We start from the raw sequence: 8,401 nt of genomic DNA, 5'->3' as shown, positions 1-8,401 counted from the left end.
AGTTGGGATAAAGTGGAGACTTGTTAAGGGTTTGAGGGAGTTGGAGAAATTTTTGAAGTGTTAGAGAAGTGTTGATGAAGTCGGAGTGGTATTGGGGAGTGTTGAAATGTGTTGGAGAGAATTAGAGGAGTGTTGGAAATGTTGTAGGAGTGTGAGGAGTGTTGGAGGTATGAGGTAAGTATTGAAGAATTTTGATGGAGTTGGTGTCGAGGTGTATTACGGTAGTGCTAGGAGCATTGGAGGTGTATTGTGGGTATTGGAGTAGTGTTGAAGTGTTGAGAAGAGCTGGGAGAGTATTAGAGAAGTGTTGAGGTGTTGCAAGAGTGCTAGGGAGTGTTCTGGTGTGGGAGGGAGGAGTATTTGGAAGTGTTACAAGGGTTTGTAAGTAATTGGAGGAATATTGGAGTGTCGGAGGTGTATCAGAAGGATACTAACGGCGTTAGAGGAACGTTGGAGGAATTTTGGGAGTGTTGGGGCTTTGTAGTAGAGTCAGGGATGTTGGAGGAATTTCAGGATTCTTAAGGGAGTGATAGACCCTATTATTATTATTATTATTATTATTATTATTATTATTATTATTATTATTATTATTATTATCATTATTTTTATCATTGTTATTTTTATTTTTATTATTATCATTATCATTATTATTATTATTATTATTATTATTATTATTATTATAATTATTATACAAGTAATAACAAGATTTGGCCTGTCGTCTGTTGTCGATACGTGTGTAACATCCTGAACATTTAATTTGTTCCTTGTCAAACGAGCGTTTCAGCCGCTGATCATACAGGTCGCTACAAGTACTGAAGTGCTACAAGTTACTTTGTTTCCTATAGAACAACAAGGCTCACGCTTCCATGTCTGCGAGGCATTACAAAGTGATATAATTTTCTAGAATTATCACATGGTTTAACCTATTTGTTTAACATAGTCCCCAGTAGCTTGCAATCGTTTTCTTTTAACAGATTTTAAAAGCACGACAACGATTCTTTGGGTAACTTACGTGTTGATATTAGTCATCAAAACTACGGTCGGAATTGTGAAAACACATAAAAAAACTCCCTTCATTAACTGATTTTCCAAGTAAAGAAAAATCTGCTGTCTTCCTTAAAAACTTTATATACCCTTGTGTGTGTGTGTGTGTGTGAAGATTTGCCATATCCAAGTCTGTCAAGGGCATATCTTTATCATTATATTTTTTTTTCCACTATCGTGTCATAGATGGCACAAGCCTGTGTTTGTGTAATGTATATGTACGTGAAGGATTACATTCTTTGTTGGGGTCACTTACCAGGTCCTTATGTGACTAACATGGTTAGGTTTGGTTAGATAGATGTCCGTGTGTACCCAGCATCTCCTTGCCATAGAGTTTGTACATGATCTGTGATCATTCTGGGGGAAGAGAGCGCTTCATGACGTTTCGTGGGAGACCCACCTTCTTGCAGGTAGGATACCTTTACAATGCCGGTAGTAGCAGCAGCAGAGTCTTCGCTGAGCCCCTCCTAACCTGCTACTCCATGTGCTCTGTCTCCTGATGCGGGTGTGGCCGTGCATTCCAGGATGTACTGCAGAAGAGGATGTATTGGTTGATAGTAACAGTGATGACGTGGGCGCTCTACGCACGTCCCCAGGGCAAAGTCGGTGAAGATTGAGTCCTTGTTCTCGATGGCGCAGATGATTCGGGAGTGGCTAGGACGTCCCAGGACACCGACAGTGGCACTCCGCTAGTGGGGGACTCGTCTCCCGTCACCAGACTGTGTCCTGAGATGGGTAAACTCCTGGCTGGGGCCAGAGGCTATTGTCTTATCCTTGGAGGCTTGTTCGACTGCCACCTCAGCTGCGTCATGACTCCATGGTTCCCAGGTGACCTAGTATTCATTGAATAATGACAGCTGGTCTGTCTCGTCTGTGGAAACGATGTAACTTGGCCAAGATGGGGTGCTTATGAGGCCGGTGTTTTCCTCGTAGCTGATACGCAGCAGCGCTTGAACTGATGACCTGGAGTGGGTGTTTATAACCACTGTGGGGGGGGGGGGGGGTGGCCTGGGGCTCTTGTAAAGGCGACCAACTCTGTCTGACGTTTGGGACATCTATGGGATAGTCTGCACTGGGCGGTGTATCCCTCCAAGACTATACTGCCGAGACACATTCCCCGGTGGCCAGACTCTCCCTCGCCCGTATGTGTGGTAACACACATCATTCCTTGGCCTCAGCTTGGCCGGAGCAGAATGTCGTAGTTTGGGGTTGCCAAGGTGCTGTCTGAGCCCTTCATCATGATAATGAGGATCCAGGTGATAGCCATACACGGTCTCCGCTGCTCTCAGGCCCGGGGGGGGGGGGGGGGGGGAATCGTTCCTGCTGACGACGTCCCAGTAGCGATGAAGTGCTGGGAGCATCTCCTTCCCAAGATAGGAGTCGGTCCTGAGGGCGTCATGTATCCCAGCTTGTGTCTCAGGCCCCGTAGTGGTCAGGTATCTGCTCTTGGTTAACACTTGTGTTCGTGTTATGCTGGTCAGTGCACTTGCATGCGTGGGGGAGGGGTTTGTACATCTGATTGTTGTTATTGAGTTTGAATTGTTCTGTTGTTAATAAGTTAAACTTAACAAATACGGCCAAGGGATGTTTGGTTACTGTAACGATAATATATTGATGTTTTTTTTGATATGTAACCGTCCGTCATTTATCTTGTGCGTAATGTATGAATTGTTTCTTGAATGTCAAGTTAACTGGAGAATGAGGGTAACTTGTGTGAAGTGCGTGAATAATATGAGACGTATTTATACCGAGCGGAAACCACAGGGTACTCAAAGATGCGTTCGTTGTAAAGGTAGAACTGTTTTGCGTCTTCTACAAACAGTGATCAAAATTATTAACGAATCTCTTCTCTATAAGCATATGATAATTACTTGTCAAGCATAAGTGATGTCACTCAGAAGTTACACGTTTTCTTCTACAAGTTACTAAGCTTACCGAGAAGATGGCGTTAGTGGCAACTTTTTGTCATTTCCATAATGATATAAGTATTACTAGACAGTTACTCTTCCTGTTTACATTCGTCTTCGTCCCGGCTCCCAACGGCTTCAGGTTCAGTCGCCCCGCAAGACTAGCACGGTTTGCATGTTGCTTGTGTTTCTGTGTTCGCATCATTGTTTTTTTCACCGTTGTAAGACCGTGTTACCTCAGTGTTGGCGTTGTGAGGACTATGAATATACCAGTGTATGCATATTAAGAACTCGGCGGTTGATAATCCTACGACATCTCGAACCCGGTGAAGAGGCATTTAAAACTATAAACATTCAGTTGTTGCTAACGACATCAGATTACGTTCTCGGGGCAAGAGGCAGCAAAGCGGAGGCCAAAATTCATACTGCACCTCTCCATTTGGACGAAGAAGTCAGCCAAGCGGATGTTGGATGACCCAGATGGGGTAAGCGGTTTATCGTTGAGCGTATAGATGTTGCGTGTGAATTGCTGAACGAGTCTTTCTGACCCAGGACACCCGTGGGTTGGTGGCGGTTTTATTAGTATTGTTACCTTTATTATTATTATTGTTATCCATGGACAAATTATTATGAAAGACTGCTGGTGTTACTAAAGGCCCCTGCAGACATAAGCTGCGCAGCTACCAGTAGCAGGGAATGTAGAGTACTTTGGAGTGAAAAGTTCTCTGACAAGACTGTAAATTCCAGTGGTACAGCCAGCCAGCCTCGCGGAGGATGAATTTCCCCCTTCACGGTGTAAACTCGAGCAAATGGAGTCCGGTAACACCGACTGAATTGTATACAATTCAATGAGGCATTTTATGCGTTAGTTAATCTCTGTGTTTGTGTAGACCCGCTCTTGATATGGACTTAAGCAAGTGACAGGAGCCTTTCTGATGGTATGAACTATTGCCCACAATGCTGAAGCAGAATTATTTGCAGTTTGCCTGATTGAAAAGGTAATTTTCATGAATGTAGAGTCAATATCAACGAATATAGAATTTTTAGCATAGGATTAAGGAGAGTTTGAGCTTTGAGGAAGCCGCCACCGTCACCTTCGTTTCCCCATGTGATTCTTAAGTAGAAAGTTTCCTCGAATTTGTATATTCAGGAAGTTAAACAGGAATCGGGTATATTTAACCGTATCGTCATTTTCTTCCAATGCTGCTGTACCTTGCTCCAAAAATCTGTTTCGTGTACATTAACCATTCCGATATGGATTTATGTAATTGTTTATTCACATGTGTATTCATATTTTATGGACTTCAGTGGCGGTAAGTGGTGCTCCGGGTCGAGCATGCATGGGTTCGAATCTTTGTCTCGGCAGTCGGCCCACATTCCACCCAGCTGTTCATCTTTCCTTTAGGGATAGTCAGTAAATTGGATATCTGGCTTGGCTGGGGTAATATATATATATATATATATATATATATATATATATATATATATATATATATATATATATATATATATAATTATATTTTATTTTTGTCGCTGTCTCCCGCGTTAGCGAGGTAGCGCAAGGAAACAGATGAAAGAATGGCCCAACCCACCCACATACACATGTATATACATACACTTCCACACACGCGAATATACCTACCTATACATCTCGACGTATACATATATATATATACACACAAACACATACATATATACACATGTACATAATTCATACTGTCTGCCTTTATTCATTCCCATCGCCACCCCACCACACATGAAATAACAACACCCTCCCCCCTCATGTGCACGAGGTATCGCTAGGAAAAGACTACGAAGGCCACATTCGTTCACACTCAGTCTCTAGCTGTCATGTGTAATGCACTGAAACCACATCTCCCTTTCCATATCCAGGCCCCACAAAACTTTCCATGGTTTTCCCCAGACGCTTCACATGCCCTGGTTCAATCCATTGACAGCACGTCGACCCCGGTATACCACTCGTTCTCATCGTTCCAATTAACTCTGTTCCTTGCACGCCCTCACCCTCCTGCATGTTCAGGCCCCGATCACTCGAAATCTTTTTCACTCCATCTTTCCACCTCCAATTTGGTCTCCCACCTCTCGTTCCCTCCACTTCTGATGCATATATCCTCTTTGTCAGTCTTTCCTCACTCATTCTCTCCATGTGACCAAACCATTTCAAAACACCCTCTTCTGCTCTCTCAACCACGCTCTTTTTATTATCACAAATCTCTCTTACCCTATTATTACTTACTCGATCAAACCACCTCACACCACGTATTGTCCTCAAACATCTCATTTCCAGCACATCCACCCTCCTCCGCACAACTCTATCTATAACCCACGCCTCGCAACCATATAACATTGTCGGAATTACTTCAAATATACCCATTTTTGTTCCGAGATAATGCTCTCACCTTCCACACATTCTTCAACGCTCCCAGAACTTTTGCCCCTTCCCCCACCCTATGATTCACTTCCGCTTCCATGGTTCCATCCGCTGCCAAATCCACTCCCAGATATGTAAAACACTTCAATTCCTCCAGTTTTTCTCCATTCAAACTTACCTCCCAATTGACTTGTCCCACAACCCTACTGTACCTAATAACCTTGCTCTTATTCACATTTACTCTCAGCTTTCTTCTTTCACACACGTTACCAAACTCAGTCACCAGCTTCTGCAGTTTCTCACACGAATCGGCCACCAGCGCTGTATCGTCAGCGAACAGCAACTGACTCGCTTCCCAAGCTCTCTCATCCACAACAAACTGCGTACTTGCCCCTCTTTCCAAAACTCTTGCATTCACCTCCCTAACAACCCCATCCATAAACAAATTTAAACAACCATGGAGATATCGCACATCCCTGCTGCAAACCAAACATTCACTGAGAACCAATCGCTTTCCTCACTTCCTACACGTACACATGCCTTACATCTTCGATAAAAACTTTTCACTGCTTCTAACAACTTGCCTCCCACACCATATATTCTTAATACCTTCCACAGAGCAACTCTATCATATGCCTTCTCCAGATCTATAAATGCTACATACAAATCCATTTGCTTTTCTAAGTATTTCTCACATACATTCCTCAAAGCAAACAACTGATCCACACATCCTCTAACCACTTCTGAAACCACACTGTTCTTCCCCAATTTGATGCTTTGTACATGCCTTCACCCTCTCAATCAATACCCTCCCATATAATTTACCAGGAATACTCAACAAACTTATACCTCTGTAATTTGAGCCCTCACTTTTATCCCCTTTGTCTTTGTACAATGGCACTATGCAAGCATTCCGCCAATCCTCAGGCACCTCACCATGAGTCATACATACATTAAAAAAACCTCGCCAACCTGTCAACAATAGTCGCCCACTTTTTTAATAAATTCCACTGCAATACCATCCAAACCCACTGCCTTGCCGGCTTTCATCTTCCGCAAAGTTTTTACTACCTCTTCTCTGTTTACCAAATCATTCTCCCTAACCCTCTCACTTTGCACACCACCTCAACCAAAACACCCTATATCTGCCACTCTATCATCACACTCGTTCAACAAACCTTCAAAATACTCACTCCATCTCCTTCTCACATCACCACTACTTGTTATCACCTCCCCATTAACCCCCTTCACTGAAGTTCCCATTTTTTCCCTTGTCTTACGCATTTTATTTACCTCCTTCCAAAACATCTTTTTATTCTTCCTAAAATTTAATGATACTCTCTCGCCCCAACTCTCTTTTGCCCTCTTTTTCGCCTTTTGCACCTTTCTCTTGACCTCCTGCCTCTTTCTTTTATGGATCTCCCACTCATTTGCATTATTTCCCTGCAAAAATCGTCCAAATGCCTCTCTCTTCTCTTTCACTAATAATCTTACTTCATCATCCAACCACTCACTACCCTTTCTACTCTACCCACCTCCCACGCTTCTCATGCCACAAGCATCCCTTGCACAAGCCATCACTGCTTCCCTAAATGCATCCCATTCCTCCCCCACTCCCCTTACGTCCTTTGTTCTCACCTTTTTCCATTCTGTACTCAGTCTCTTCTGGTACTTTCTCACACAAGCCTCCTTCCCAAGCTCAATTACTCTCACCACTCTCTTCACCCCAACATTCTCTCTTCTTTTCTAAAGACCTCTACAAAACTTCACCTTCGCCTCCACAAGATAATGATCAGACATCCCTCCAGTTGCACCTCTCAGCACATTAACATCCAAAAGTCTCTCTTTCGCGCGCCTATCAATTAATACGTAATCCAATAACGCTCTCTGGCCATCTCTCCTACTTACATACGTATACTTTTTTATATCTTTCTTTTTAAACCAGGTATTCCCAATTACCAGTCCTTGTTCAGCACATAAATCTACAAGCTCTTCACCATTTCCATTTACAGCACTGAACACCCCATGTACACCAATTATTCCCTCAACTGCCACATTACTCACCTTTGCATTCAAATCACCCATCACTATAACCCGGTCTCGTGCATCAAAATTACTAACACACTCACTAAGCTGCTCCCAAAACACTTGCCCCTCATGATCTTTCTGCTTATCCCCAGGTGCATATACACCAATAATCACCCATTTCTCTCCATCCTTTTTCAGTTTTACCCATATCGATCTAGAGTTTACTTTCTTACACTCTATCACATACTCCCACCACTCCTGTTTCAGGAGTAGTGCTACTCCTTCCCTTGCTCTTGTCCTCTCACAAACCCCTGACTTTACTCCCAAGACATTCCCAAACCACTCTTCCCCTTTACTCATGAGCTTCGTTTCACTCGGAGCCAGAATATCTAGGTTCCTTTCCTCAAACGTACTACCCATCTCTCCTTTTTTCTCATCTTGGTAACATCCACACACATTTAGACACCCCAGTCTGAGCCTTCGAGGAGGATGAGCACTCCCCGCGTGACTCCTTCTGTTACCCCTTTTAGAAAGTTAAAATACAAGGAGGGGAGGGTTTCCAGCCCCCCGCTTCCGTCCCCTTTAGTCGCCTTCTATGACACGTGAGGAATGCGTGGGAAGTATTCTTTCTCCCCATCTTCAGGGATAACATTATATATATTTATTATACTTTGTCGCTGTCTCCCGCGTTAGCGAGGTAGCGCAAGGAAACACACGAAAGAATTGCCCAACCCACCCACATACACATGTATATACATACACGTCCACACACGCACATATACCTATACATCTCAACGTATACATATGCATACACACACAGACTATACATATATACACATGTACATAATTCATACTGTCTGCCCTTATACATTCCCATCGCCACCCCGCCACACATGAAATGACAACCCCCTCCCCCCGCATGTGTGCGAGGTATCGCTAGGAAAAGACAACACAGGCCACATTCCTTCACACTCTCTATCTCATGTACAATGCACCGAAACCACCGCTCCCTTTCCACATCCAGGCCCCA

The 8,401-nt window shown here is 43.5% G+C and overlaps 1 protein-coding gene across 1 annotated transcript in view; it reads left to right on the top strand.

Annotated features, from left to right (window-relative positions):
• The first annotated feature begins 3,111 nt into the window (after nt 1-3,111).
• The window catches only part of LOC139756278 (uncharacterized), a 164,778-nt gene continuing 159,488 nt past the window's right edge, over nt 3,112-8,401 (top strand). The window contains exon 1 of the mRNA XM_071675512.1: nt 3,112-3,436. The gene's annotated coding sequence lies outside the window, so the exon portion shown is untranslated. The remainder of the gene's footprint in view (nt 3,437-8,401) is intronic.

The sequence above is a fragment of the Panulirus ornatus genome, chromosome 21 (genome assembly GCF_036320965.1).
Source record: "Panulirus ornatus isolate Po-2019 chromosome 21, ASM3632096v1, whole genome shotgun sequence".
In the NCBI taxonomy this organism is placed as follows: domain Eukaryota; kingdom Metazoa; phylum Arthropoda; class Malacostraca; order Decapoda; family Palinuridae; genus Panulirus; species Panulirus ornatus.
Note: the sequence above shows the minus strand (reverse complement) of the source record. Positions and strands in the feature narration are given on the sequence as shown.